The sequence below is a fragment of the Protopterus annectens genome, chromosome 11.part0 (genome assembly GCF_019279795.1).
Source record: "Protopterus annectens isolate FY-2018-M chromosome 11.part0, PAN1.0, whole genome shotgun sequence".
Taxonomy (NCBI): domain Eukaryota; kingdom Metazoa; phylum Chordata; order Ceratodontiformes; family Protopteridae; genus Protopterus; species Protopterus annectens.
The window spans coordinates 1,069,806,145-1,069,833,644 of NC_056745.1; positions in this window are offsets into that span (position 1 = coordinate 1,069,806,145).

Genomic DNA, 27,500 nt, shown 5'->3' on the forward strand with positions numbered 1-27,500 from the left:
TACGGAAATAACTATTGTATGTGACTATTACATGCGATGTGGGACATAATTATGTCATACGGTCGCAGGATATTTTACATTTATAATAGTTTTGGTATGGACAGAACTGCCCAGCTGTGTACTATCCCTCACAATGTGGGACAGGTGGTAACCCTGACCATTGGCCTAGACTTAGCTATTGGCGGCGTGCTAACATGATGCGTTTCACTTCCACTTGGTATAACTATCAACACTGCATTAGAATATGGGCACATGATTTTAAATGTCATTTGTTCGAGGGATGGAGACTCGATATTCGCTAACGTGCATTTGTGTTTGCTTCTTAATTTTGTGTTCGCAAGAACTGTCTTGCACACTTTGCATACGTTTCAGTATCCACGTGCACTGACAGGTGTGATTACTATTGCAGGCCGACTGTAATATTCAGCATTTTAGGTTGCACGTCAACATACGACATTTCCACACCTCCGTACGGCACTTCGACACGCCCCATGCACTCGCGCTCGTTTCCTATGCACATGGCTGTGGCGGCAGTGCGCCTTCATTAGTATGCATATGGCGCTACTGCGCCATCTGTACGCTACACGGTCAGCGTAAGCCTAATGCCGGCCTTGTGCCGAGCTTCATGAATCCCGGGGTGTAACTATTAAGTTTGTGATATTTTGTAAACAACCTAACAATATCTCAGCAAACACTCAGGCTACAAACATACTGATAGTAGCATTTTGTTCATCCAGCTGAGAGCTTTCAAATGGGGCAAAGCATTTCTGTCTGTGCTACTTGGTTGTTGCGATATTTAGAAAAGCAGGACATTTATGACAATATAAGTAAATGTTACATGGAAACAACTAATGTTGCTTTACCTGTACTATACAGAGGTTAAATGTCAATGCAATTGTGTTTGCCAAATTTGTGAAAGCTTCAAAACTGAAGTGTTTTAATACTGTAGCATGGTTTTGAAACTATTAACCCAAGCATGACTTAGCAGTATTTGATACCTAGAGGTGTCAGTAGGATGTAACTGCAGAAAGACCTACAGGTATTATCTGGCGGTAAAGTGTTAACTTAGAACTGGAATTAGCAGTATTTTATGTTCACCATGGGAGCCTATGTACAAATACGGTGTATAGGCATACAACACATTAAGAATCCAGTGAAATCCACAACAGATATATGCTATGTTAATGCTTCATGTGTTATGATTTGAAACAAGGAGTAGACTAGTGGAACCATGATGATGACACAAAGATGAGTGTTGCATTAATAGCATATGTAGTATACAATTACATGCACTCCCACTATTAATATGGACAAACATTACATAATTGTATGACAGAATTCTAGATTAGATCCTTTGACAATATATAATAATAGTGTACAGATCAGGGGATTATTTCAGCTCACCACCTAGGAATTCATACTTTACTTAGTTTAAATTGCTCATTGTAAGGGACACTAACAAGAGGCAGATGAGAGGGAGTACGTAGGCAGCAACCTTCATCACAGTTATATGAGTTGTAATTTCCCTTAGACAGTATGTGACATCCAGCAGCTTCACAGAAAAGGAGGAGTAACTGTATCACAGTTTATTGCTATTACTTTGTATAGAACACGGCAGACTTAAGCATACTTGGGTGAAGCTAGCTCTGCTAATGTGATCTAATGCAAAAACTTGCAAGATTTTGCTGTAAGACCTGAACTTCATTTACCATCAGTTTGTGTTGCTGCCTGGTGCCAAGCATCATGCAAATGCTATGGGCTCAGACTGATAACACAGAAGGGGTGGAGAGGTAGAGAGGGGAGAGGGGGCAGAGAGCAAGTAGGTTATGGCAGAAGCAGGATAATGGTGGCAAGACACCATGTAGGGGACAGCTACACATAAAATAATATTATAAAAACAGTCAATAACAGCCTGTTATAGTTCTGGATTAGATCCCTTGAAGCTATGCAAACCTCAGACCATAGACCTGAGCACTATCTCAGCACACCACAAAGGAATTTCTACTACACAAAGTTAAAATCACATGTTTAAAGGGACAGTGACAACTTACTGAAGTAAAGGAGGATGTAGGCATTATTAATCTGTCATGATCTGTACAATACAGTGTTGGCTGTAGGCAGCAAAGATGGGTAGGAGAGTAGAAGCAAGATTAAGACATGAGCACGATAAGGGGGGGGGGGTTAATAAGTCTCCCTGCTGGTGACAGAATATGTTCACAAAGACTTTATTGCTACACTATTCAAATGCTGTGCTATACTTTTTTCTAGTCCTTCTATGGTCAGGGAATGTTTTAACGGGAGATAAACAAAGAAGTTCATAGTTAAACACATTATAGGAGTATAAAGAGACATTAAATAATATATTACTTATGTCTGGAATCAAACTGGCACTATGCCAAACATCAGTCTACAAATAGGTGAATTATTTCAACACACCATATTGGAACTCTTACCTCATTACATCCTTCAGCCTACTAACTGTCACAGTAACTGTTTCAAAGTAGTGCCTTTACTCTGTATTCCTCTAGCACAGCAGATTTATGCACATTTGCAATAAGACAACCAGACTAGTACAGGCAATAGCAAAAACAACCAATTTTTGCCATAGGATGTGAAACATCATTCCCTGCCATTCAGTAGTTGTGAGTGATGTCAAACTTCGTGCAAATGCTGAGGATAAAAAGTGAAGACTTTTTAACAGGATATTTCTGGCCATGTGTGGTATGATTCTATTTTGTGACCAGATTAAACATGTAAAAAAGGGGATGATAGGACTGTATTAAAAATAGGGGGCAAGAGAGGAGAGGACACATAACAAAGAATACAGGAATTTTCAGGATGGTGGGATAGCACTATATATATATATATATATATATATATATATATATATATATATATATGCACACACACACACACACACACACACACACACACACACACACACACACACACACACACACACACACACACACACACACACATCTTCACGTTTATGTTGAATTGTACACAGAATATGATATATATGAAGATTCACCTACCATGATGGTTAACAACAACAGGTTAATGTTATATAGCCAACTTGACAAAATAAAGTGTGTCAAGATGACATATAGGCTAACAGGAGAGTTGTTTATGGATTGTAATTTTTTGGTGGGACAGGTGCCCATTTTTTTTTTGAGAGAGGACTGCTGTGGAAGATGCTGAACAATAACTAGGGTTAGTTAGTAGGGTAGGTTAGGTAGCAGACACAGACATGATTGACGCAAACTGTTGGGGGAAACCATGACTGGGGATAGGTAGCAAACATTAGAGGTGCATCCTCATCCATCTTGACCACAGTGAGAATCTAGTTCTCACCCTCAAAACTGTCATCATTGTCTCCTGTGTCAGTTTCTTGGGTCAGTGCTGGGTATGGCATCAATTTGGCAATCTGACACAGGACCTTTTTAACATTGCTTATTTGGGCACCAAGGCCCCATTCCATTATGTCCTTCACTAGACCTGTGAGCTCTTGATGGTTATCATACTTACCACCTCCGCTAATACTGTTCCTGTAGGATACCACTGCATTGCAGCCAGGGCAGATATAACTGATGTAGATGCAGCAGATAGGAAGGGGTTATGAAGGTAATACTGACAGGTTGCAACCCAGATGTACTGGGTGTCTCTTACACTTGTGGTGGTGCCACAACAGCCATCTGTGGAGGTATGGTAGATCATATACCAGTGGTTGGTCTAGGCCACTGCACTGATGGTCTTTTTGTTCTCAGCAGCAATGTATCCCAAACAAAAAAAAAGAGAGATAAGGAGAGACAGAGAGAGAGAGAGAGAGAGAAATAGAGAGAGAGAGAGAGAGAGAGAGAGAGAGAGAGAGGAATAGAGAGAGATAGGGTTGTGGGAGATAAAAAAGATAAAAAAGAGTGAGAATAAGATCAACTGCATGTCACATTATTTTATTATTTCAATACATAAACAAATATGACACATAAATATATTCATATTTGACTCATCCAGATATGATGAGAAGACAGTAATGTGTCATAAAATGCATCAACCTCAATACTATTATATAAGAAATGGAAACATTTATTTAACTATACCATGTCCTATATATTCTGTTGAAGTTAATAAGTGCAGTTACCAGCACTGAATTATTACTGCCATTCAGTATGGCAGTTAATATTTCAAAGATACTATCCTGTAATAAAGGAGAAGTTCTACTTCTGGGAATCAAACCCATATGTAATTAAGCTGGTGTACTTGTTTCCTAATGCAACACCAGGAGTTGTTGGAAAAGGTATTAATGCTTGATATAAAACTTTAGATATGCCTGCTCAATCTGATATGCACCAATGGCCTGAAAAGTATATAACGTTGGCATTCATACCTGATGCATGCTTATCCCCTGTCTCTCTGAGGTGAGTAAGTCTCTCCTGATGTGCCTCATTGTTCTGTGCCATCTCTTCTGCAGCTGTAGAGTAGGTAAAAAAGTTATGAAAGCATACTGAATAACTGAATTGGCTGGCTAATCCATGCTATATCATTGACTGGTGACAAGTCACTATATTTACACAACTGAGAGGTGCTTGCAGTCTTAAGTTCATCCTTCCATCAGCTCATTAGGTCCTGTTTGTGTTTTTATATGTCACTGTAATGATGATGACATTGTTCTCCAGTGCATGTAATAACAGTTGCACTGGAAACAGCTTTGGCTAAGCTATTCCAAGCCTTAGCCTTTTACTGAGACCTCGTATAACCCCTCTTCTGCAGCCTATGGTGGTAGTGCTTGATGCCACAAAAATTCTGGACTCCTCAACACTCCACCTTTGTGTTCTAAATGGAACACTGTCCTCCTCACCTTTGCCAGCAATGTCTAGAGATTTCAAGCTAAAACTATGTAACTGCATTAGCACTCACTTTGGTTCTGGCATGTAACAGCCTGTGCACAAGTATCACAGTCTTGACAGCTGCATTTGTGCAACTGAAAGCAGAAATATGGCTTGACAGACATACTGCCAATAATTACATCAAAAATAATCAAGGTGTTATTATCATTGCTAGTTGTAGGTAAAATGGTATGAATTATGTCATGTTGGGCTGTTGAATACACTACTAAAAAGAAGTAGTCCCACTTTGGACTTGAACCTATTAGAAAAAGAAGGAAAATAGGTTAATATTTGCTTATTAATCAACAGTGCTATAGGGAACTTCACTCAAGTGTTAATCTGAGATATACTAATTTACAAATAAATAAAGATGTGCTTAAGAGATTCTTGTATATGTGTGACTTTAATTAGTCATTGTACTGCATTTCTATGTGAAAGGCATTATTTGTGGATGGAAATACATTTCAAATGCATGTAGTTGCATGGGATTTACCTCACTTCGTTGAAATCACATATTATCAAATTTCACTTCATTGAGACTCAAAATATCGAACTCCCTCTTCATCAAAACAGCAGAACTATGAAGATCGTCCTAGGGTAAGTAACCATTTACCCAAAAAGAAACAAAACACAAACCGCACAATCCCTGACTCACCCAGATGGGGGCTATGCCCCCCACCCCCCCTGACTAAATATACCAACTCCGAGATCGCACTATGGTTGGGTACTGTACAACAGGTTACTTACCCTGGGAAGATATTCATATTTCCACTGATTCTATGAAGTGGGAATTCAATATTTTGAGTGTCAACAAAGTGAGATTCGATCAATATGCAATTTCAACAAGGTCAGGTAGTCCCGTTGCATGACCTGAATAATACATATTGGGGTTCATTACATGTATACATCACAAGACATGAGTCATAATAATTATAATGCAACTATTGTGCACATTGTACCTATGAAAGTTCATTTTAAATTAAATATCATCTTCATGTTTAACATACTTTACTCACATTATATTTGATTTATATGGTAGGCATTAATGATACATTTTTTTACAAAAATCATATTTATGATATGCATTTTTTAGAGGTACATTCTTAATCAAAAGTTTGCTACAAATGTCATTCTGACGCTCTCAGTAAAAGTATCTGCAAACTGGATTAGAATCCTGCATTAACTCTCATCTTTCTCTAAACTCAGTTCATGTACATATTGTGCCACAGAGATAGATAGCTGACAGTTGCATTTTCTTCACTCAGTACTGTCCAGAGTGTTGATGGAAAAGCAGCAATGTCAGGCTCATTTGCGCTACTGAAGGTGGCCTAATTTTTTTTTTCTTTATATGTGAAACATTTTGTGCACTGTCAAGCAGCACATCAATGTAAAATGCAAAAATAAGTAAAGATATAAGGGCAGATTCAGTAAACTCTACATGATCCATTAAGACCGTGTGCACTTCATGCTGAAATGCGCAGATGGTTACACACTGTTTTTTATTCAGTAAGCTGGTTTATATGATGTGTAGAGCCAATCAACCATGGTAAACACTGTGGCATGCTAATTGCAGGATAAGCAGCTGAATTGTATGCTAATCCACCAATTCAAGATGGAGGAGCTAATCAACAAGCTATAAAGCAACAGTGTAGACTCAGTGTTGATTTTCCCTGTGAATTCCAAAACCTATTGGAAAACATCCATGGGAAGGAGTCTACACAGAAATAATGTTATAAGTGGCTGTTGCTTTAATCCATGTGTATGTGCAACAGGCTAAAGTCTATGGTGCTGCTGCTGCTAATTGACCAAGGCCAAGAAGAAGAATTTATTTATCACATTCTGCATGAGGTGGAAATTGTCAAGTGCTACAGGGTAGACAGAGACACACTACAGGAACTCTGCAAACTCTGTTGTCCTCAACTTAGATACAGGGCAAACTGAGGGGAACCCATACCAGTAGAGACAAAGGTATATGTAGCACTTAGAATTCCAGCCACAGAAACCTTTCAGAGACCAACAACAGACATGCTGGAGGTGTCACAGGCCTCAGCATCCAGGATCCTGAATGCTATGCTCCAACAGGATAGTGATGACATATATTTTCCCCATACTCTTCTTGATAGTGCCACAAATATACAACAGTTCAACCCTGTAGCACACTACCATGAAGTACAGGGTGCCATAGATTGTACACATATAGAAATCAAGCTACCACCTAGTGAACAGGGCAGAGTCTACGTAAATAGAAAGCACTTCCAGTCCATTAACTGCCAGGTCATGTGTAATGCTAAGGGAATCATCTTAAATGTGTGTGCTGGCAACTAAGGGAGTTATCATGATCTCCTAACTGTATTAGATGTTCACTAGGAGTGATATCTCACAGGGTCTACTGGGTGATGCAGGTTTTACACTGGGACCATGGCTGATGACGCCCATCAGAAATGCCCACACGCCTGCTGAAGAATGTCATACTGAGGCACATGCTCAAACTAGAAATATCATAGAGTGTGTGTTTGGGCTGCTGAAACTGCAGTTATGGCACCTAGATACATCTGGGGGAGCCCTCCAGTACAGTCCATTTGCATATACTGTAAACTTCACTGTCTGTTCCATGCCATCCTTCACAATATCAATCTGAGAAAACAGCTTCAGCAGGATCAACAAGAGAAAGGGGCACACATCCCACCACAAATGGCAAATTTACCACTGCCACACTTAGGTGAGGAGTCAGAGGGGGAGCCAGCATTTGCTGTGGGTGTAGGCAGACATAGGCATGCTCCATATGCCCTCATATTGTCTAAAAGGTAAAGCATAACACACTCACTCACCACCTAAGGGCTAAAACCTTCATCCAATATACATACATATAGTAACACTGATGCCAGTTGGTAATGCTACATCCATGTCTGTTACATCTGTTAGATGTCCACAAAGAAGTCATTGAGGGCATGCATGATGACAACAATATCATCCTGTGGAACTTGACCAGGCTAAGACATTTGGCTCAAATCCATACTGAGATATTCACTCAGCACAGTCAGATGTGGTCATAAACACCTCTATTGCTAAGTGGGTAGACCACTGGATCACATACGTGGCATCTAAATATGTTGAAATGTGTGAAGTGGCCTATATCTCACGTCCAGTGATCAGGTCCATAAATCAGGGCTGTCTGCTAGCCCTTTCCTGTCCATTATTTAAGTCACAGATGTCAAGAATTACATCCACATCCTGTGTCCAAACAGCTGTCTGGAGTACTACAGATTGTGGGTGGTCCTTGATTCCATCTGTGATATTAGTGTAATACAGACAGAATCAACACACACCGAAGTTTCCTGCCACAGCCATGACAAAACATGAGATGAAACAAAAACATGAGAGGACTTGTTATGTTATGAAAACAAATGCACAACCCAAGGATAATGTAGACATCACGCCCTATAAGCAGACCATTTGGTATGTGACCTGTGTCCTGGGGTAGATGGTAAATGGAACATCCACCAGGATGTGGTCACAGTGCTGACTACTTCCTTATACATGACACACATACTGAGTATGTGAAGGGCATTCACATCAGAAGCCATAATACCTCCATAGTTCACAGTGTTCATCACACCAATAACTGAGTAAAATGCACATTTCTTAATGTACCTCACTACACATCTTCCAGTGATGTCTTACTGAAGTATACCATCTTTTCAACAGTGAGCTGTCACAAATCTTATTGGCCATAGCTAGGTATTCATTTTGTTGCCTAAACATTACTGTCTCATGGTATGGAACCCCCATCAAGGTGTTATACCAGATGCCATGTGTGATACCTGTTCCAGTGATGCACAGAGTACATACATAGCTGTTTGACAACACTGATGGCATGGTTTACATTCATGACAGTGTGCATTGTGCCATATCTAGATATATATATATATATATATATATATATATATATATATATATATATATATATATATATAGTTTACTATCACAATGCTGACGTGCACTTGCACGGCTATGAAGTATTCGAACAACAGATGTTCGAATACTTCATATTTCAGCAGGCAATGTGAGCGAATGTTACCATTGCGAATGGACTGTGCATTCGCAATTCTAACGTTCGCTCATGTGAGGGGATCGCGGTACATTGCGGTTAGGGAAATACATCCCTTTCCTCACTGTAGTGCGATCTCGGAGTTGGAATATTAAGATAGGGAGGGTGTGGGGGGCTTGCCCCCCACAGGGGGGTGCAGGGGGGGGCTTGCCCCCCTGCATAACTGTGAGTTTAGGCTAGGTAGGTAGGTAGTTACGGGATGGGTGGGAGTGCTGTGTATTGCCGTAAATGTCGCGAGTGACATTTTTGACAATACACAGCTGTTTTCGACTTTAGGTTAATTCAGAAATGTTCATTTCCGATGTATAAATTCGAAAATGCAGACACATTTTTTTCTGATTTTCGAATTTATGATAGTAAACCATATATATATATATATATATATATATATATATATATATATATATATATACATATATATATATATATATATATATATATATATATATATATATATATATATTATATATCTATATCTATATATATATATATATATATATATATATATATATATATATATATATGTATATATATATATAGATTCACTATACAGTCTTGAAGTACTGAAATGTCGAATTTCAGTATTTCGAGACTGAATAGTCAAAAACCCACATAGACAACAATCCACAATCACGAATACCACAATCGTGACCATTCACACACACACACACACACACACATACACACACACACACACACACACACACACACACACACACACACACACACACACACACCCACAAACCAAGACATAATCACACACACATACACCTACCTAACTAAACAAACATAACAACATGCAGAAACACACCTAACCTACCTATAAGTAGGGAGGCAAACCCCCCTGCACCCCCTTCATGGGGGGCTGCACCCCCCCACACTCCCCCTACTTATATATTCTAACTCCGAGGTCGCACTAAACACACAAACACACAAAAAACTCCACCGCACACACTCACACACACTAAAACCCCTACCCAATATCCTCAAACACACAACACTTACCTGAAACCCCAGATAAATCCACAAACCGCACCACATGTAACAAATGTGACACCATGATAGCGGTAGATTCAACATTTGTGGATTCAACACTTCCACATTCGGCATAGTGTAGTTTCAAGTAACTGCACTTTCCAATATTCGGTCTCGACGTATTGAAATTCAAGATTTCAGTACGTTGAGATTGTCTAGTGTATATATATATATATATATATATATATATATATATATATATATATATATATATATATATATATATATATGCCATGTGCACCAGTCAACTAGCCTGTAATGATACAGGTATAGCTGTGTCCGTCCTAACACCTCCAGCAGATGTTATAGTGCCAGGATGGTGTGCTTGATTACCCTCATAATAGTTGTACAAGTGTGTTCATGCAGAACCATTTATGATCACTCAGAATCATGTATACTGTGTCAGAGACATGAGTATTATTTTGATATTGTCCCTGACTGTGCATACTTCTTTTAATGTTGTCCATGAGCCTGTAACTGTGTCCCACTTGTTGGAGACTTCTGCTGACATTACAGTCATATTCAGGCAAAGCAGTTTGCACAGCTTCACAATGTGCACCCAACCCCATTTGTATATAACATCCCTGATGGATGCCCTCTCCATTCTTCATGTCAGGATGCTTATATCACAAAGACATCTTCTCTATTTTTATGTCACCTTGCCTGATAGTAACATAATATACATTTTTACTGCGCAGTCTGTACTGTACCATGTCGATATGTGAATAGTGTTCCTGCTACAACTGTCATCCATTTACATGCCCTCATCTGCTGTACATTACAATGTTTCACCTATCCTGTTTTCCCTATGTTCATTTCTACAGTTCATCTGTGTGTCCCTAATCAATACACAAACGTCCCTAATCAATACACAAACTTCCCTAATCAATACACAAACTTCCCCTGACTGTTTATTTTAAACTGCAGTCCATGTGCCCTAACAAATCATTTACACCACATTTGTACAGAATACCTGAAATGAGATTCCACAATATTTTGCACTGTATACAGTGTCCTGTATTGCATTTGGAACATGTACATTGCTATATTATTAACCCTGGTAATCATTTTGGCATTCCATGCAATCCCGCTAACCTAGATTGCTCTAAGGTAAACAAGTTTGCTATTTGTGTTGCTTTACATGGTTTGCTTGCTGGAAATACTGTTGCCAGATATGAAACTGCACTTGTTTATGTTTAAATGTGGTGCACTGCATGAATACATAATTAGTGCTGCTGCTCACCACGCAAACATGTGTACTGCATGTAGGCTTTGCGTGAAGCCTACACAGAGTTTATTGAATCCCACTGATTTACTTGCAATTAAAAAACAAAAACACTAAGCTATCAATAATATTTTGAACATTGGCTTGCCACAGCAGAATTTACATTTGTGTTACTCATCATAGGTTCATAGGGTCATAGGTGTGTACTAGGCTAACAGCCCTGGAGCCTATATAAGCCTAGCCCAATAAGATTCCCTGGCATCATACTTCCAGACGTTAGTTCCCAGTGTCTCTATTGAGCAAGGCTACTGGAGTGATCCCCGGGGTGGACTTTCTATTGCCCATCCACTCATCAAGATTTCTCTTGAAGAAGGCCAGTGAAGTGCTCTGCCTGATGTGGATGGGAAGTTTGTTCCAGAGTATGGGGAGTCTCTGGGTTATGAACCTGTCCCTACAGCATGTTCTGTTTATTGTGGTAATGAGGTTGAGGTCCCTGGAGCATGTGGCATGGAGGGATTGGGATTTCTTTAGATGTAGCATATCTAACAGCTCTGGGTCAGATATGGCTTTGTAGGTCAAGCAGAGATTGCCTCTAAGCAAGTGATATGAGACAGAGTATAGCTGGAGTTTTTTGAGTCTTTCCATATAGCGCATGCATTTAAGCCCTAAGATCCTCTTAGTGGGGTATTTTTGAGGCTTTTCCAGTTGTTGTAGGTGTCTAGTGAGGTACATGCCAAATGGGGCATTGCATTATATAATAGGTCTAATGAAGGACGAGTAGAGAGGGATAATGACCTCCTTCTTTCTGGAGGAAAAACGTTTTGTAATGAGATGTGCCACATAAAAAAATAAAAATGTCTAACCTGATGTTTCCTTATCTTATATGTTGATTGTTCAATTCCTCAGTACTTGAAATGTAACTCAAATTCTTTCAATGTATTATATGATTGTTATAATGTATTTTTTATATGTTACTTACATATGCTATATTTCCAACTATTTCTATTGTTATGGTATACTTTACATATGTTACTTTATGACATAGGAGCTTTTCTCCCTGGCCCTCCACTGAAAAAGGACATATGTCCAGACTCCAGCTGGACTTTCCAGGTAAACAAATGTAAAATAAATAAAATAAAAAAAAGGTGCCACACAGAAGGACTTTCTGACCACAATGGCAATGTGGTTATCAGAGCAGAGGTTGCTGTCAACCTGTGTCCCCAGATCTCTTATCACACCTTTGGTGTTTAGTGGACTACCGCCGATGTGGTAGTTCATGGGTACTGAGTTTTTCCCAAAGGGAATGACAATGCATTATTTGGCATTGAGTTTTAGGCCATGGTTCTGTCACCAGTCATTGGTCTGGGTGAGGCCTTTTTGTATAATGTCTAAATCAGTTAGTGAATCAATAATGGCTCCCAGTTTGCAATCATCGCCGAACTTGGTCAGCCATAGTCCATTTGTACTGGCTTGAACTTCAGAGAAGTAGATGCCAAGCAGGAGAGGACCTAGGACTGATCCCTTTGGGACTCCACTTGTGACTGGTCGGGAGTCAGATTTGGAGTCCGCTACTTTGACAGTGTGGGTTCTATCAGTGAGCCAGTTGGCAACCCATCTTGTGATATAGGGGTTTATGCCTAATTTGCTGAGTCTATCTATGATTCCTGAGTGAGGGATGGTGTTGAAGGCCTTGGCAAGATCAAGGTAGGCTGTGTGAACTACCTTGCCTTCGTCCACAGCTTTGGTGACAGACTTAAAGAAGTCTATCAGGTTGAGCAGACATGATCTACCTTTCACAAACCCAAATTGTGTGGGGGTCCAGAGTTTGGAGATTCCCTATGTCCCTATTTATAAGGTCCGTGATGATGAGTTCCATAGCCTTACATATCAGACTCATCAGGCTAATGGGGCGGCAGTTCCTGGGATCAGTCACCCACCCCTCTTTGTGGAGTGGGATGACCATAGCAGTGAGCCATTCTGAAGGGACAAAGCCTGAAGTGAGGCTGTGATTGAACAGGACACTCACATGTGGTACCAGTTCACTTTGTAATTCATGTAGAACACAGCCAGGGATATTATCAGGTCCCATGGAAGCAGTATTCTTGGCTTTGGACAGTGCGGTTTTTACCTGTGCAGCCATGATAATAGGGACTTGGCATTCCTCAGGTATTGTAATTGGCCCTTAAGGAGGGTGAAGGGGAGGTAAAGTTCGCACTGAATCTGTTGGCCAATATATTAGCAATATCAGTTGGCTCGGTATACGTGCTGCCATTATGCTGTAGCTCAGAGCAGATCTGAGTATTGCCCTGTAAATTCTTGACATAACTATAGAATGCCTTACGGTTGTCCTTAGTATCTGCAGCAATTTTGTTTTTGTAGCTAGCTTTAGAGGATTTGATGAGGGAGCTCAGTTTTTTGCTGAGGTTAGCAAGGGAGTTTTTCCAGTCTTGTGACTTCATCCTTTTCTGCAGCAGTTTCTTCCTTCTGTTGTACAGCCTGTTTATGGCAGGGGTCCACCAGATTAGCTTCCTTTTTTTGGAGGAGAGCATCTTGGTTCTGTTTGGTATGGCCAGTTCCATACACTTGTGTATGTGCTCATACACTGCATTGGTGTATGATTCAGCAGTCATGTACCTATGTTCCATTTGCATGGGTGACGTGAAGTTTGCCACCTCTGTTTTTAGAAGCCCAAAATTGGCTTTGGAGAAGATTTCACGGTGGTTTCCTTTGGCATGTGGACAGCCATAGTTATTAGCTTGTGGTCAGATCTTACCAGGGAGGAGTTGATTTCTGGTGTAGAGCAATGGTTGTCCATGTTAGTAATAACCATGTCAAAAACGTTTCTTCCCCTGATAGGGGTAAGAATGAGTTGGTCCAGGGCAATGGAATTAATGAATTCCAGCAAATGTTGAGCAAGTGCGTTGGTATATGAGTCATTTTTCCAGTTAATGGAAGGGTAGTTAAAGTCTCCCAGTATAAGGGTATTAGGATGTACCTTAATATTTTCCAGTGTGTTTAGGAATGTGGAGTGGGAGTCTTGGGACAGGGTGGGGATCTATAGCAGGCTACAATCTGGATTACAGTTTTACCCAGTGTTAGTTGTACCTGAAGTATTTCTGATGCGTTATGTTGGGCTACTCATCTGGAGGTGTGCATATCCTTTATGAATATGGAGACACAACCACCTTTAGGGCTTCGGTCTAGGTTTAGGGGCCGAAAAGTTTGGTATGGATTATATCCTGGTAGCACTGGGGTGCTCTCTGGAGCCTTGAACCAGGTCTCTGTTACTGCACAGATGTTGATTTCCTCTATTTTAAGGAGTGCTTCGAATGAGTGCATTTTGAAATTTAGACTTCTAGAGTTGAGTAGCATAAGAGCTCTCGGATCTGAACATCCTGCTGGCCAACTTCTCATATCTTTCTCATTAGGCAAAAAAATGGAATTCTCTTCCCTCCACACTAAGAACCATACCAAACTCAGAAAACTTCAAAACCCAGCTATTCAAACACCTGTCCACTAAATGGAAATGTACCTGCCTTCACCCAACTTAATCCAAGGGGGTTCTCGCTCTGGTTCCCAAGCTCTACAACTCTCATAGTTATCTTTCTATGAACCTATCTAAGCTCTCAACAATTTCTATAGCTTCTCTCTAAGCTCTCACCTCCTACAGCTAACCTCACACAGCCCAACCTTGTAACTATTGTAAATAGCATTCTACTGTTGATGCGTGTATGGAAAGCATATTTACATTTTCTTAAAAGGTTTGTATGTAAACTGTTTCCACACCTAACCCATATCTGTTTTCCTCAAATGAAGCTGTGTGATCCCTACCTTCAAGCTTAATGAATTTAACTATGCATGATACTGAATGCATTTATGAGTAATTATTCTACATAAGATCTTTAATATTAACTATCATTTGTATCTAAACTGTATAATGCATCTTGGAGCTTTTCTCCCCAAGCCTCCACTGAAAATGTGTCAATTCGGCCCAGTGGACTTCCCCAGTAATCAAATTGTAAATAAATAAATAAATACATAACCCTCAGATTACGTTTGCTTGTATCTGTTACAGTGGCAATTTTGCCTTCAGAACTTTGCCTAAAAAGGCACTATAGGGGTGGCAAGAGTCTTGGCCGGTATCTGGAATACCAGGGGAGACAGGTGCAGGCCATCTCTGGCAAAGCATTGAGGTCTGTCGATCATGTCATCCCAGGCAGACAGATATTGGATCCCCTTAGAATGACACCAGAAAATTAGCCAATTGTTGAAGTCAATCATTTTCTGCTTCTACTGTGGTATCATTCTGGGTGATGGTATGATGTAACTCAGGGCTAGAGTCATACCTGCCTGGGTTACATGATCCGAGAGCTCCTCCATGTCTCTTTTCTTGCAGTCCAGGGAGATACGTCTCAGGTCATTCACACCAACATGAACAATGACAGAGTCATATTTGTACCTGTTGTGGAGTGACCTAAGTGCATGCGTTATGTGGTGGATCCTGGCATCCGACAGGCAGCTGACCGTAGCCTTCTCCATATTCAACCTAGTGAGTGAGACGTCAGTGTGCCTTACTATTGAGTCACCTATAACTAGTGTATTTGGTAAGCTGTTTTGCCATAGGTGCTCTGGCTGAGTGGCACTCTTGTTTATGTGAGCTATGTGTGCAAAGGATGATGCCAAAAACAAGGCTATCGTTTGAGTATCTCTCAACTTTGGCTGACTTATTAGATGAAAGTATGCACATTACTAATGGCATACAAACACCACCACATCTAGAGTTCAGCCTTGAAAATTATTGACTGGATTCTGGTCTCCTACCCCAGTAAGTACATTGAATCCAATATCAATTCGTCAGAAAGGGGGTACACCACATCAAAGTCATACTGACACACTTTAAAAGGAAAATACATTGCTGTCATGAATAATAACTAGATTATATGGATACATAATCTATAATATATTCCTCCTATTTCTACACTCGTCATATTAATAAAGTACTGTTCTCACACTTCAGAAAGTGTTATTTTTGACATCATGCATAGCAAATGCTGTTATTCACAAAAATAATATTTTAGTTTCCCAGAGCAAAGTATTGCTTACAGCATTTCACAAGGACTGTAGGTAACATATTCAGCATCTATCACACAGTCATAGGGTGTGGAATTCATATCCCAAACTGTGCCTAAATACTTTACCTGACATCATAAGCAAAATTTCTTTACCAAAGATTTCAGTCTTTAGCTCCTCTGCTTTTGCTCCTTATTCGATGTATCTGCCGCTTGTGCGGCTGACAAGTACATTTTCTTCACTCAGTACTACCCAGAATGCTGTTGGCCATGCACCAACACCAGGTGTGTTTATACTACAGAATGCAGACTAAATTAACATTTTCATTTTTGCCTTCAGCTGGGAGCCATGTTTGTATACTGCCAAGCATCACACAAATGCAAAAAGAAAAAAATAAGAAAATAAAATACATTTTACAAAATGAAGGAAAATGAAAACAATCATAGGGTATATCTAGTAATGACCAAAGCACAAAGTGAGTTAAACTGGAACATTCATCCTTTTCACATCTCCTTGCCTCAACAAAATTTGAATTTCTGTCACACATTATCAAGACATTAGGTAATGTCAAGTAATGTGAAAGGGGACAGACAGCAGCTGACTTTAGCTCTTTTTGACATGGTAGGTGCAATTAATACTGTTGAGCTGGCACCTCAGCGTTCGTGAAAATCTACTGCCAATCATTAACGGACCGGAGTTCCGCTGTGGCGAACCCTAACCGGGAAAAGCCGAAAGACAACAACAACATAATTCCAAAGGAAAATCCTTTCTGTCAGGATTACTACTTGAGAGATATGTTGATGTAATGCACCATATGTTATATAGTTTTCCACGTAATGTTAGTGCTTTTGTGTTATCACCATTTTCAAAATGCCATATTTCACCTCATGCATATCATGTGTTGTTATAGATGAAAAAAGTTAAGTTTCCAACGGTACATTCATGGAGAAAAATATATATCAATAGTTATTCTGAAACACTCATGAAAAAGTATGTATAAACTGGATTCAAACCCTATATTACAAGCTCAAGGCACTTACATGTTGTGTCACAGAGACAGGTAGCTGATTAATGCATTTTCTTCACTCAGTACTATCCAGTGCTGACTCAAGTGCACCAGCGCAAGGCATGCTTGCTCTGCTGAAGGCAGACCAAATTAAAATGTTTGTTTTTTGCTTTGGGGAGTGAATCATAGGTCATTGCCAGTGATACTGATCAACAGCCATTCTCTATCTTCAGTGTCAAGCACTGTGCAAAGGATGATTCCAAAAACAAGGATATTGTTTGAATATCTCTCAACTTCATCTGAATTATTAGATGAAAATACACACATTACTAATGGCATATGAACACCACCACATCTAGAGTTGAGCCTTGATAATTATTGACTGAATTCTGGTCTCCCACCCCAGTAAGTACATTGAATCCAAAATACTAATAGACAGACATATTATATCCAAACTCCACTCCTTTAACCCCACACAACCATCCTATACCTTGTTTTGACAAAGCTAAATTAATTATCATCTATCTTAAACAAAATAATAACAAAACTGTCTTCATTATTGCACTGTACATATCCTTTGGAAACAACTTATCAACTCTTGAAAATATCCTATCCTTGGTGTCAGCCAGTATTTCATTAGAAACCATAATATTAGGGGATGTCAGCATTGACAGGCAGAAACCTAACTCCCAATTCCCCACAGAAAGCATTAACGTCTTTGGTTTTTCACAACTCATAACTGACCCAACCTATAATGACTCATCAAACCATGGAGGCTGAATTATTGACTGGATTCTGGTCTCCCACCCCAGTAAGTACATTGAATCCAAAATACTACCCAACTCTCTTAGTGATCATCACTCTATTTGCACAACTAGACTTATCACTCACCCCAACAAACAACACACTTATAAAACAGTATGCAACCTAACCCACTTTAACCAGCAGACCTTTACAATAAAACAGTATGCAGCCTAACCCACTTTAACCAGCAGACCTTTACAATAAAACAGTATGCAGCCTAACCCACTTTAACCAGCAGACCTTTACAAATACATTAAGTACTATTAATTACTCTTTCCTTAAATACTTACTGCTTGATGAGGCAGCCAAAAATATAACTCAACATTCCTAAACACTTTAAATGCATTAGCTCCTGCCAGAAAGAAATGAGCCAAAAATAACTATGCACTCTGGCTTTCTGTAAGTACTAGATCTTTTAAACAAAAAAGAGACAAAGCCTGAATATGCTACTCAAAACAGAAAACACAAAATAATCTACAACAGTACCAAGCATTACATAACCTAGTAAAGAAACATGTGACCTTAGTCAAAAAAAAACAATTTAACGCAAAACCTCAGGATCAGCATAAACCAACTCCAAAGACTTTCTGACAAGTAATAAAAAAAATATGCATCCTGGAAATAATTCTACCCCTATACCCTCCAGTGATGGTACCTATTCCAATATAGCTTCTCAGTTCAATAGTTATTTCATAAATAGCATTGCTTCTGTCACTAACAATTTCCCAACATCATCTTCTACTCTCTCACATCCTCCTACTAGCTGCTTCTCCACTTTTACCATACAACCAGTACCCACTTCCTTTATTAAATCCCTACTAAGCAAACTCAAGCCTTTCCCCCCTTTGGCTGATAATCTTCCTACTGAATACCTAAAAATGGCTGCCAACTCTTATAGCATATCCAGTATCTATAATCATCAATAGATCTATGAAGGAAGCCTATATCCCCACCCTGGAAAAAAGTTCTTTACCTTCCACTTCACAAAGGTAGCACCTTCGCAGACATATCTAACTATAGGCCTATTGCTATTCTTTCTTCTCTATCCAAAATACTAGAGAAATGCACCCACAAACAATTCCTTAAATATGTTCTTGACAATAATCTTCTTTCTCCTACACAACATGGATTCAGACCTATATAAAGTGCTACCACTGCTCTTATATCCTTTACTGACACAGTAAATAAAGTTTGTGGTTCAGGTAACATAGTCTTATCTCTTTTTTTTAGATCTGTCAAATGCTTTTGACACCAGCTCTCACCATAAACTCTTGTCCCAGCTATCCCTACTTGGATTAAAAGAAACCACTTTACAATGGTTCAGCAATTACATCTCTGAAAGATATCAACCAATTAGTACTGGGGTTCCTCAATGTTGAATTCCAGGTCCACTCATCTTCAACATTTTTATTAACTATCTTCATACAGCCTCTAAACAAGCAACCCTTACTCAATATGCTAATGACTCTACTTTAATCTGCTCGTCTAACAATCTCACCCATCTTCCAAACATAACTCAAGATGCATTCAGTTCTATTGAGTCCTGGCTCACCAACAGCCACCTCCTACTAAATCCCCCCAAAAAACCAAACTCCTCCTATTCTTACCCAAACAACTCCCCCCTCTTCAATGTAACTTTACAATTACTTCTCTCGAGATTACTCCATTGTTTGTTACTCATGTTTATTGTATACAGTGTGGTATTACTCCATTTTTTATTACTCATGTTTATTGCATACAGTGTGGTATCACTTTATTGTTTATTATTCACATTTTCCATATACTGTACTTTTGTATAAATTTTAGTCCCTGTAAGCAATATAAATTTGAGTTTCATTTAAGCATTTTTCTGTTATATTCGACAACCTGTGTCTACGACAGCATAATAGGGAGCCATATTTTTCAGATAACCATATATTGTACTTTTGTTGTGATGAAAGATCTCAGTAATCAATGTAAATGAGAAGTTATGTACCTACCATAACGTTCCATGTTAGTTGTCTTCTCTCACCTTCTTTCTTGCTTGATGGGTTCGGAGCTGATCCTCGGCTCCGACTCGGCACTTGCTAAGCTCGAGAGTCACTTTTACCAGCTCGAGGCAGCCCCATATCCCATGATGCAAGGCGGTAAGTACCCAGATCTCGTTTGATGACAAAAGGCAATAGCACCTAGCATAATAACTTCCCAAAGGAAGAAAGAAGGAGAGAAAAAAACCTGAAGGATGGTAGAAGGACCAGCTTTGTATGGACTTCAGAAGCATAATTCCTTGTAAAGAAAGGTCTGTCCAGGCCTGGGGGAAGGAGGGAGGGTTGCAAGAAAGAAGGCGAGAGAAGACAACTAACATGGAACGTTATGGTAGGTACATAACTTCTCAATGTTAAGTTGTCAATCTCGCCTTCATTCTTGCTTGATGGGACCGCGTCCCTAGCACCTCTATCCTGGGTGGCTCAATGGAACAGACTCTTGAGAACTGTAGAGCCGAAACTGGCTCTGTCCCTGGAGGCCAAATCCAATTTGTAATGGGAAACAAATGTATGAGGAGTGGCCCAAGTGGCTGCTGCACAAATAGTGTCTAATGGAAGTCTAGCTTGAAAAGCTGTGGAAGTGGCTAAGCTTCTGGTTGAATGTGCTTTAGGTTTTGAGCACAGCTGTTTTCCCCTGAGCTGATAAATTTCAGAGATGACAGAAGAAAGCCATCTAGACAAAGTCACTTTTGAGACAGGAAGGCCTTTCTTGTTATCAGCATAGGAAACAAAGAGTTGATCGGATTTCCTGAATTGTTTTGTTCTGTCCAAATAATATCTGAGTTGGCGGTGGACATCAAGATAATGCAATTTTTGTTCCGATCTGTTTGCATAGTTTGGAAAAAATACAGGGAGATCAATAGCCTGATTCAAATTAGTCTTTGAGGCGACCTTAGGCAAAAAGGTCGGATTAGTTCTCAATGATACCCTGTCTTTGTGGAAGACCAAATAGGGGGGGCGAACAGATAGAGCATGAAGTTCAGACACCCTCCTAGCCGAAGTAATAGCAACCAGGAATAAAGTTTTCCATGAAAGAAATTTCAGGGAACAAGAAACAGCTGGCTCGAAGGGAGGAAGAATCAAGGATGTCAGCACTAAATTTAGGTCCCATTGAGGAGGAGGACTCCTGACTGGAGGTTTCAGGAGGAAAATTCCTTTCAAGAAGGCTCTACAAAGCCTGTGGGACATAATGTTGTGATCTGCAAACCCGACATGAAAGTTAGAGATAGCGGCCAACTGAACTTTGACTGTGGAAGAAGAGGAGCCCGCGTGAAAAATCTCCGCTAAGAAATCCAAAACTGCTTGAAATGGAGCAGTGAAGGGATCAATATTTTTGGCTTTAGCCCAATAAGAAAAACGTTTCCATTTGCTAGTATAAATCCTCCTAGTAGAGGATTTTAAGGAAGCTACTATGATGTCTCTAACAGGGTTAGAGATCATAGGAAGCCTGGCTAAGGAAGGAAGTGGAGCAACCACGCTGTGAGGTTGAGAGAAGGGACAGACCTGTGCAGCTGACCGGATTGGTGAATCAGAAGATCTGGCACTGGGTCCAGATGCCACGGCTTCACCAAAAGGTGACGATGGAGGAACGGAAACCAAATTTGTCGAGGCCAATAAGGAGCAATGAGAATCATTTTGGCTCTCAAAATGGTTGCTTTCTGGATAACTTGAAGGATCAGAGGAAAAGGAGGAAAGGCATAAAGAAGTCCCTGGGGCCAATCCTGGGTCAGAGCGTCTCTGGGGGGATGGCCTGGCAGTGGGAAGAGAGAGAAGAAATCTGGGCATTTGCTGTTTTGGGGAGTAGCAAAAAGATCGCAACATGGGCGACCCCATTCCAGAAAAATCTCTTCCACTATAGATTGTTTGAGAGACCACTCGTGAGGCATGAGAATAGCTCTGCTCAATCTGTCCGCTAAAATGTTGATTTTCCCAGGGATATGCATTGCTACCAGAAACCGATGAGAGGAGATCGCCCATTGCCAAAGTCTGAGCGCTTCTCGACACAAGGGGTAGGACTTGGTTCCGCCCTGTTTGTTGATATACCACACTACAGACATGTTGTCTGTGTAGACTGCAATTGTCCCCAAGGGAAGAAAGTCGTTGAGGGCTTGCAACGTTAAAAGCACTGCTCTCATCTCTAGGACATTTATGTGCAGGTGGTATTCGAAAGGTTGCCACGTCCCATGAACCATCCTGCCCTGATAATGCCCCCCCCACCCGATCAGGGAGGCATCCGTAGTGACAGTGGCTACCGGGGATGGGGGTACAAAGGGTCTGCCTTGGTGAATCTGGGGAGAAGTAATCCACCAAGCAAGATGATTCTTGCATATCGGTGTCACCAGTATTTGGTGACGCATCGGAAGTTGTTGGTAAGACCACTGAGTGAACAACATCCACTGAAGAAGGCGCATAATGGAAGCGAGCCAGGGGAAGAAGGGTAATGGCTGCAGCCATGAGGCCCAACACCTTTAGAACCATTCTGGCCTGTACCTTCTTGCTGGCTAGAATGATCCTGACGTGACTTTGAATGTCTGAGATTCTTTGATCTGTAAGAGTAGCTGACATCCGAACAGTGTTTAAGTTTGCGCCTATGAAAGTAATAGACTGGCAGGGCAATAAGGAGGATTTTGCTAAGTTGATCGAGATGCCCAATTGAGAGCAAAGATTTATTGTATAATCCCTGGCTTGAAGAAGCTGATGCCTGGTGGTGGCTGAAAGGAGCCAGTCGTCGAGGTACGGAAACACCTGGAATCCTTGACGTCTCAGGTGAGCCGTTACCACTGCCATACATTTGGTGAACACTCTGGGGGCTGTAGTGAGACCAAAGGGCAGGGCTCTGAACTGGAAATGACTGGACCCCAGCCTTAAGCGGAGAAATCTCCTGGAGCGTCTGTGAATTTTTATGTGATAGTACGCATCCTGAAGATCTATTGAGCACATCCAGTTGTCCTTCTGTAAGAAGGGCAGAATTGACTGAAGAGTGACCATTCGGAATCTTGTCTTCCTCACAGACTTGTTGAGTCTGCTGAGATCCAATATTGGTCTCCAGTCTCCCGTCTTTTTGGGGACCAAAAAGAACCTTGAGTAGATTCCGGGCTCTGAATGATCTGTTGTAACTGGCTGAATGGCTCTTTTTTGCAGAAGTTTTAAGACTTCTAACTCTGCAATTTCCCTTAGACTGGGTGGTACATCTGGAAGGGAATTTGAGTGATAGAAAGGACTTTCCTCGAAAGGAATTTTGTAACCCTCGGATATGATCGACTGTACCCATCTGTCTTGAGTGAGGGAACGCCAGGCTTCTGGGTACAGCGATAGTCTTCCCCCGACTGCCTCCAAGGATGGACAGTCGGGCAACATCTCAGGGATGCTGAAAGGGCTTGTCAGAGAGAGGCTCTCTGCTTCCCTGGTTTTGTGGACCCCCTCTGCCTCTAGAGCGGCGTCTGTTATTGTTACCCCCTCTGCCTCTAGGGGTAAACTGACCACGTGAATCCGGCGTGACTCCTTGGGATTTGCGGAACCACATTTTGCCACCCTTCTGCCCTTTGGGGTAAGGTCTAGAAGGGGTGGAAAAACGGACCCTACGGCAGAAAGAGTCTTGCCGTCCTGCTCACACCTGGTCAACGTTTCCTTCACTTGAGGGCCAAACAAAGCTGAGCCATCAAAGGGAGAGTTTGTGAAGGATGCCTTAAAGGGATCTGCAAAATTACAGAGCCGCATCCAGGCTTGGCGTCTAAGAGCCACACCTGTACCTGCGGCCCTACTCGCTCCATCTGCAGCATATGATATCAGTCACATGGAGGAGTTAGCAATAGAATTAAGGGTTCCTAGCTGCGAAGCAATTTTTTCTTGAGCCCCTGCAGCTGTCGGATCCTGTACTACTTCACCTAGCTCCTTAAGGATATCCCTCTGGAGTCTGGTGAAGTGACATAGGTAGTTCAGCGAACGCATAGCAAAGGTCGCTGAAGAGAACATCCGCTTACCATACCTATCCATGGTCCTAGAGTCCTTATTAGGAGGATGGACAGGTACGGAAGGATCTGCAAGTTCCTTCTTAGTGGCAGCCGCCACCACCATGGCATCAGCAGGGACACCTTTCGTGAGGAATTGCTTGTCCGATGGGACAGTAATAAATTTAGAAGGCCTCCTAGGGACTGGCTCTACAGAGTCAGGAGCAGCCCAAGCCTTTCGAGCAATAACCTGCATAAGGGGGTCGAAAGGCGGAGACACCCAGGAGGTGGAGGGCCGAGATCCAAACGCCTCCAGGTATACCGACTCATCCTCAGAGGGATTATTGGTGGGCCAGTTTCCCCTCTGTCTAAGGAGTTCTAGGATGTCTGAAAAAGAGACATCCTCAGAGGGGGATCTTGGGGATCCCTCTGACTCATCTAAGTCAGTATCTGAAGTGATAGACTCGGGGGAGTCTACGTATTTCCTCTTACAGGTCCTCTTGCACGGAGGATCCCCTGACTGATCAGGAGAATCCTCGGAAGAGGGGGTTATTCCCAGTGGGGAAACCTGAGGTGGAGGATCTCTGGGTCCGGGAGCAAGAGAAATGGCAGAGATATCGACAGGCACCATAGAGGGAGGAGCTAAGGGAACAGACTGCTGGCTGAGTCCAGTGGCCAGCACACTCTTCATCACCTCGAAGGCTCCCCTCCCAGGGAGGTCCGAGAGAACCCGTTCCGAAGAACAAGGAACTCCAGGGCCCACCGAAAGGGAAGGCTCCGAGGCAGATGTCGGAGCCGAGCTCACCAAGGCCGAGGGTCCAAGGGGAAGAGTGGGGTCGGACAAGGGTTCAATGCCACTCATCCCCTCGGAGGAGACCAGGGAAGCCCGACCTCCGAATCCCTCTAAGGAAGGTCTCGAAGAGGAGATAAGAGTAGAGGCTGAAGGAGCAGAAGGAGGGGGTATCTGTCCCTCAGCCCTAACAGAAACCATTCCCGAAGACTCCAACTCCAAACTCTGGGGTAGAGTCGAAGGAGGAACTGCAATGGGGTGTGGACTAATAGTCATCTGTTGAGATGGACTATGTAGCATCTGGGCCAGTGCCTGTGATTTTAATAATCTACTGACCACCCTCTCTAAATCATGGTCAGAAAGCCTGGATGACCTGGATGATCGGCTCCGATGGCTCCGTTCTGAGAGGAGAGGAGATGCCGGAGCCGAGAGTATCGGCTCCAAGGAAGGGGACCTGGACCTCTTCCTCGAAGGAACCATCGGAGCCGACGAAACTATGGAAGCTGTCGGAGCCGACAACTTATCGGCACCGACAGAAAGTTTCGATGCATTGGCTCCGGCCGGAGCCGATACAGACATAAAAGTAAGTGTGTCAGAGCCGGTCGGCGCCGACACCGAAGCCTGAGCCACATGGTGATCGGAACCGATCGGCGCCGACACCGAAGTGACCGAACCAGAATCGGCACCGATAGACATCGGTGCCGAAGGTTTGTGCAAACCAGGATCGGCTCCAGCAGGAGCCGATCTCGACTCTGAAAGAGTCGGAGCCGAGGCCGCAGGCTTGGACACAGAAGCCTGGGCCTTGGAAGACTTAGAAGTCTTGGTAGGAGCCGACTTAGCCGGAGAGCCCTCCGGTTTAAGTAGGCCCCTCAAAATAAGCTTGTTTCTCCTTTCCTGCAGGACTCTCTGGCTAAAAGAATGACAAATCGCACAGGAGTCCTGCAGGTGGAGAGGTCCCAGGCAGTATAAGCAAGAAGTGTGAATGTCTGTCAGAGACATCTTCTGACAGCATGAGTCACACTTCTTAAAGCCTGAGACCCTTTCCTTAGACATGGTGTAAAAAACACACACACAACACCTGTCCAAGAAATACTATCCCAAAATTAAGAAACACTAATCTCTCACACACACACACACACACACCCTAACAAGGGGGGGGGATGGGATGGGAGAAGGCCTGACTAAAAAATTTTTAAGGGAATTCTAGTCAGAAAGGGACTAAAACTAGTCTAAAACTATTAAAATTAAAGTTTAAATCGAAAAAGGGGCAAAAACAGTAGTGTATAAATCACTTACCAGGAGCTGGTAAAAGGAGGACCTCATCAGCGAAGCGGCAAACGAGATCTGGGTACTTACCGCCTTGCATCATGGGATATGGGGCTGCCTCGAGCTGGTAAAAGTGACTCTCGAGCTTAGCAAGTGCCGAGTTGGAGCCGAGGATTGGCTCCGAACCCATCAAGCAAGAATGAAGGCGAGATTGACAACTTAACATTTTGTAATTTTCCTAAGTGTGCTTCTGGAGCTTTTCTCCCTGGGCCACCACTAAAAATGGGTATATACCCAGTCGGACCTTCCTCGCCAACAAATGTCAACTAAAAAAGCTAAATGGAATAAGCATGAAACATTTCAGACTATTTTCACTATTTGCCACAGACAGATTTATAAAGAAGAGAAAGTGGATTACATATATTCAAGCAGTCACATTGTATCACTTTACATTAATCCTACATAAGCCTTTTCTTCCAGTTGTCCTTTTTAAATTCCCAGTAGATGTGTAGATAAATGGTATATATACAATAGGTAAGCTAATAATTCCTGTCACAATAGCAAAAAGTGTTCACTATAGTACATTTTTTTACAATAATACAGTTTTTTGTTGGCCTTTCTTTTGTTAGCATTATTCCTCATTGTTATTATAGTCTGACATAAATGCAACATCATTTGCATTTATTTTGATGTGTGTTTTTATTATTTAACTGTTATGTACTTCATATGAATCACAAATGACAACTTGCTACTCAGAGACACAGCTGGATCATAAGAGTTTAGTAATATAAACGTTACAAATGGTTCATAGGTTCATAGGTTGGTACTAGGCTATTGGCCCTAGGGCCTATACAAGCCTAGCCATAACAATTCCCTGGCTATTTCTTCCCACACTGTTTAGTTCCCTGGACCCCTGTCTAGCAGGGCAACTGATGTAATCCCTGGGGTGAATTTCCTTTCTCCCATGCAGTCATCAAGGTTCCTTTTGAAGAGGTCCAAAGAGGTGCTCTGCTTGACATGTATGGACAGTCTATTCCAGAGTTTGGGGAGTCTCTGGGTCAGGAACCTATCCCTCCAGCATGTTTTGTTTATTGTGATGACAAGGTTTAGACCCCTGGAGCATGTGGCTCTGAGGGATTGGGATTTCTTTAAGTGTAGAATGTCCTACAGCTCTGGGTTTGACATAGCCTTGTATGTTAAGCAGAGATCGCCTTGGAGTAGATGATATGTGATAGAGTATAGCTGGAGTTTTTTAAGGTGTTCAGCATAGGGCATTTGTTTTAGGCCTGTGATTTTTTTAGTGAGGTATTTCTGCGGCCTTTCCAGTTGTTGCAGATGT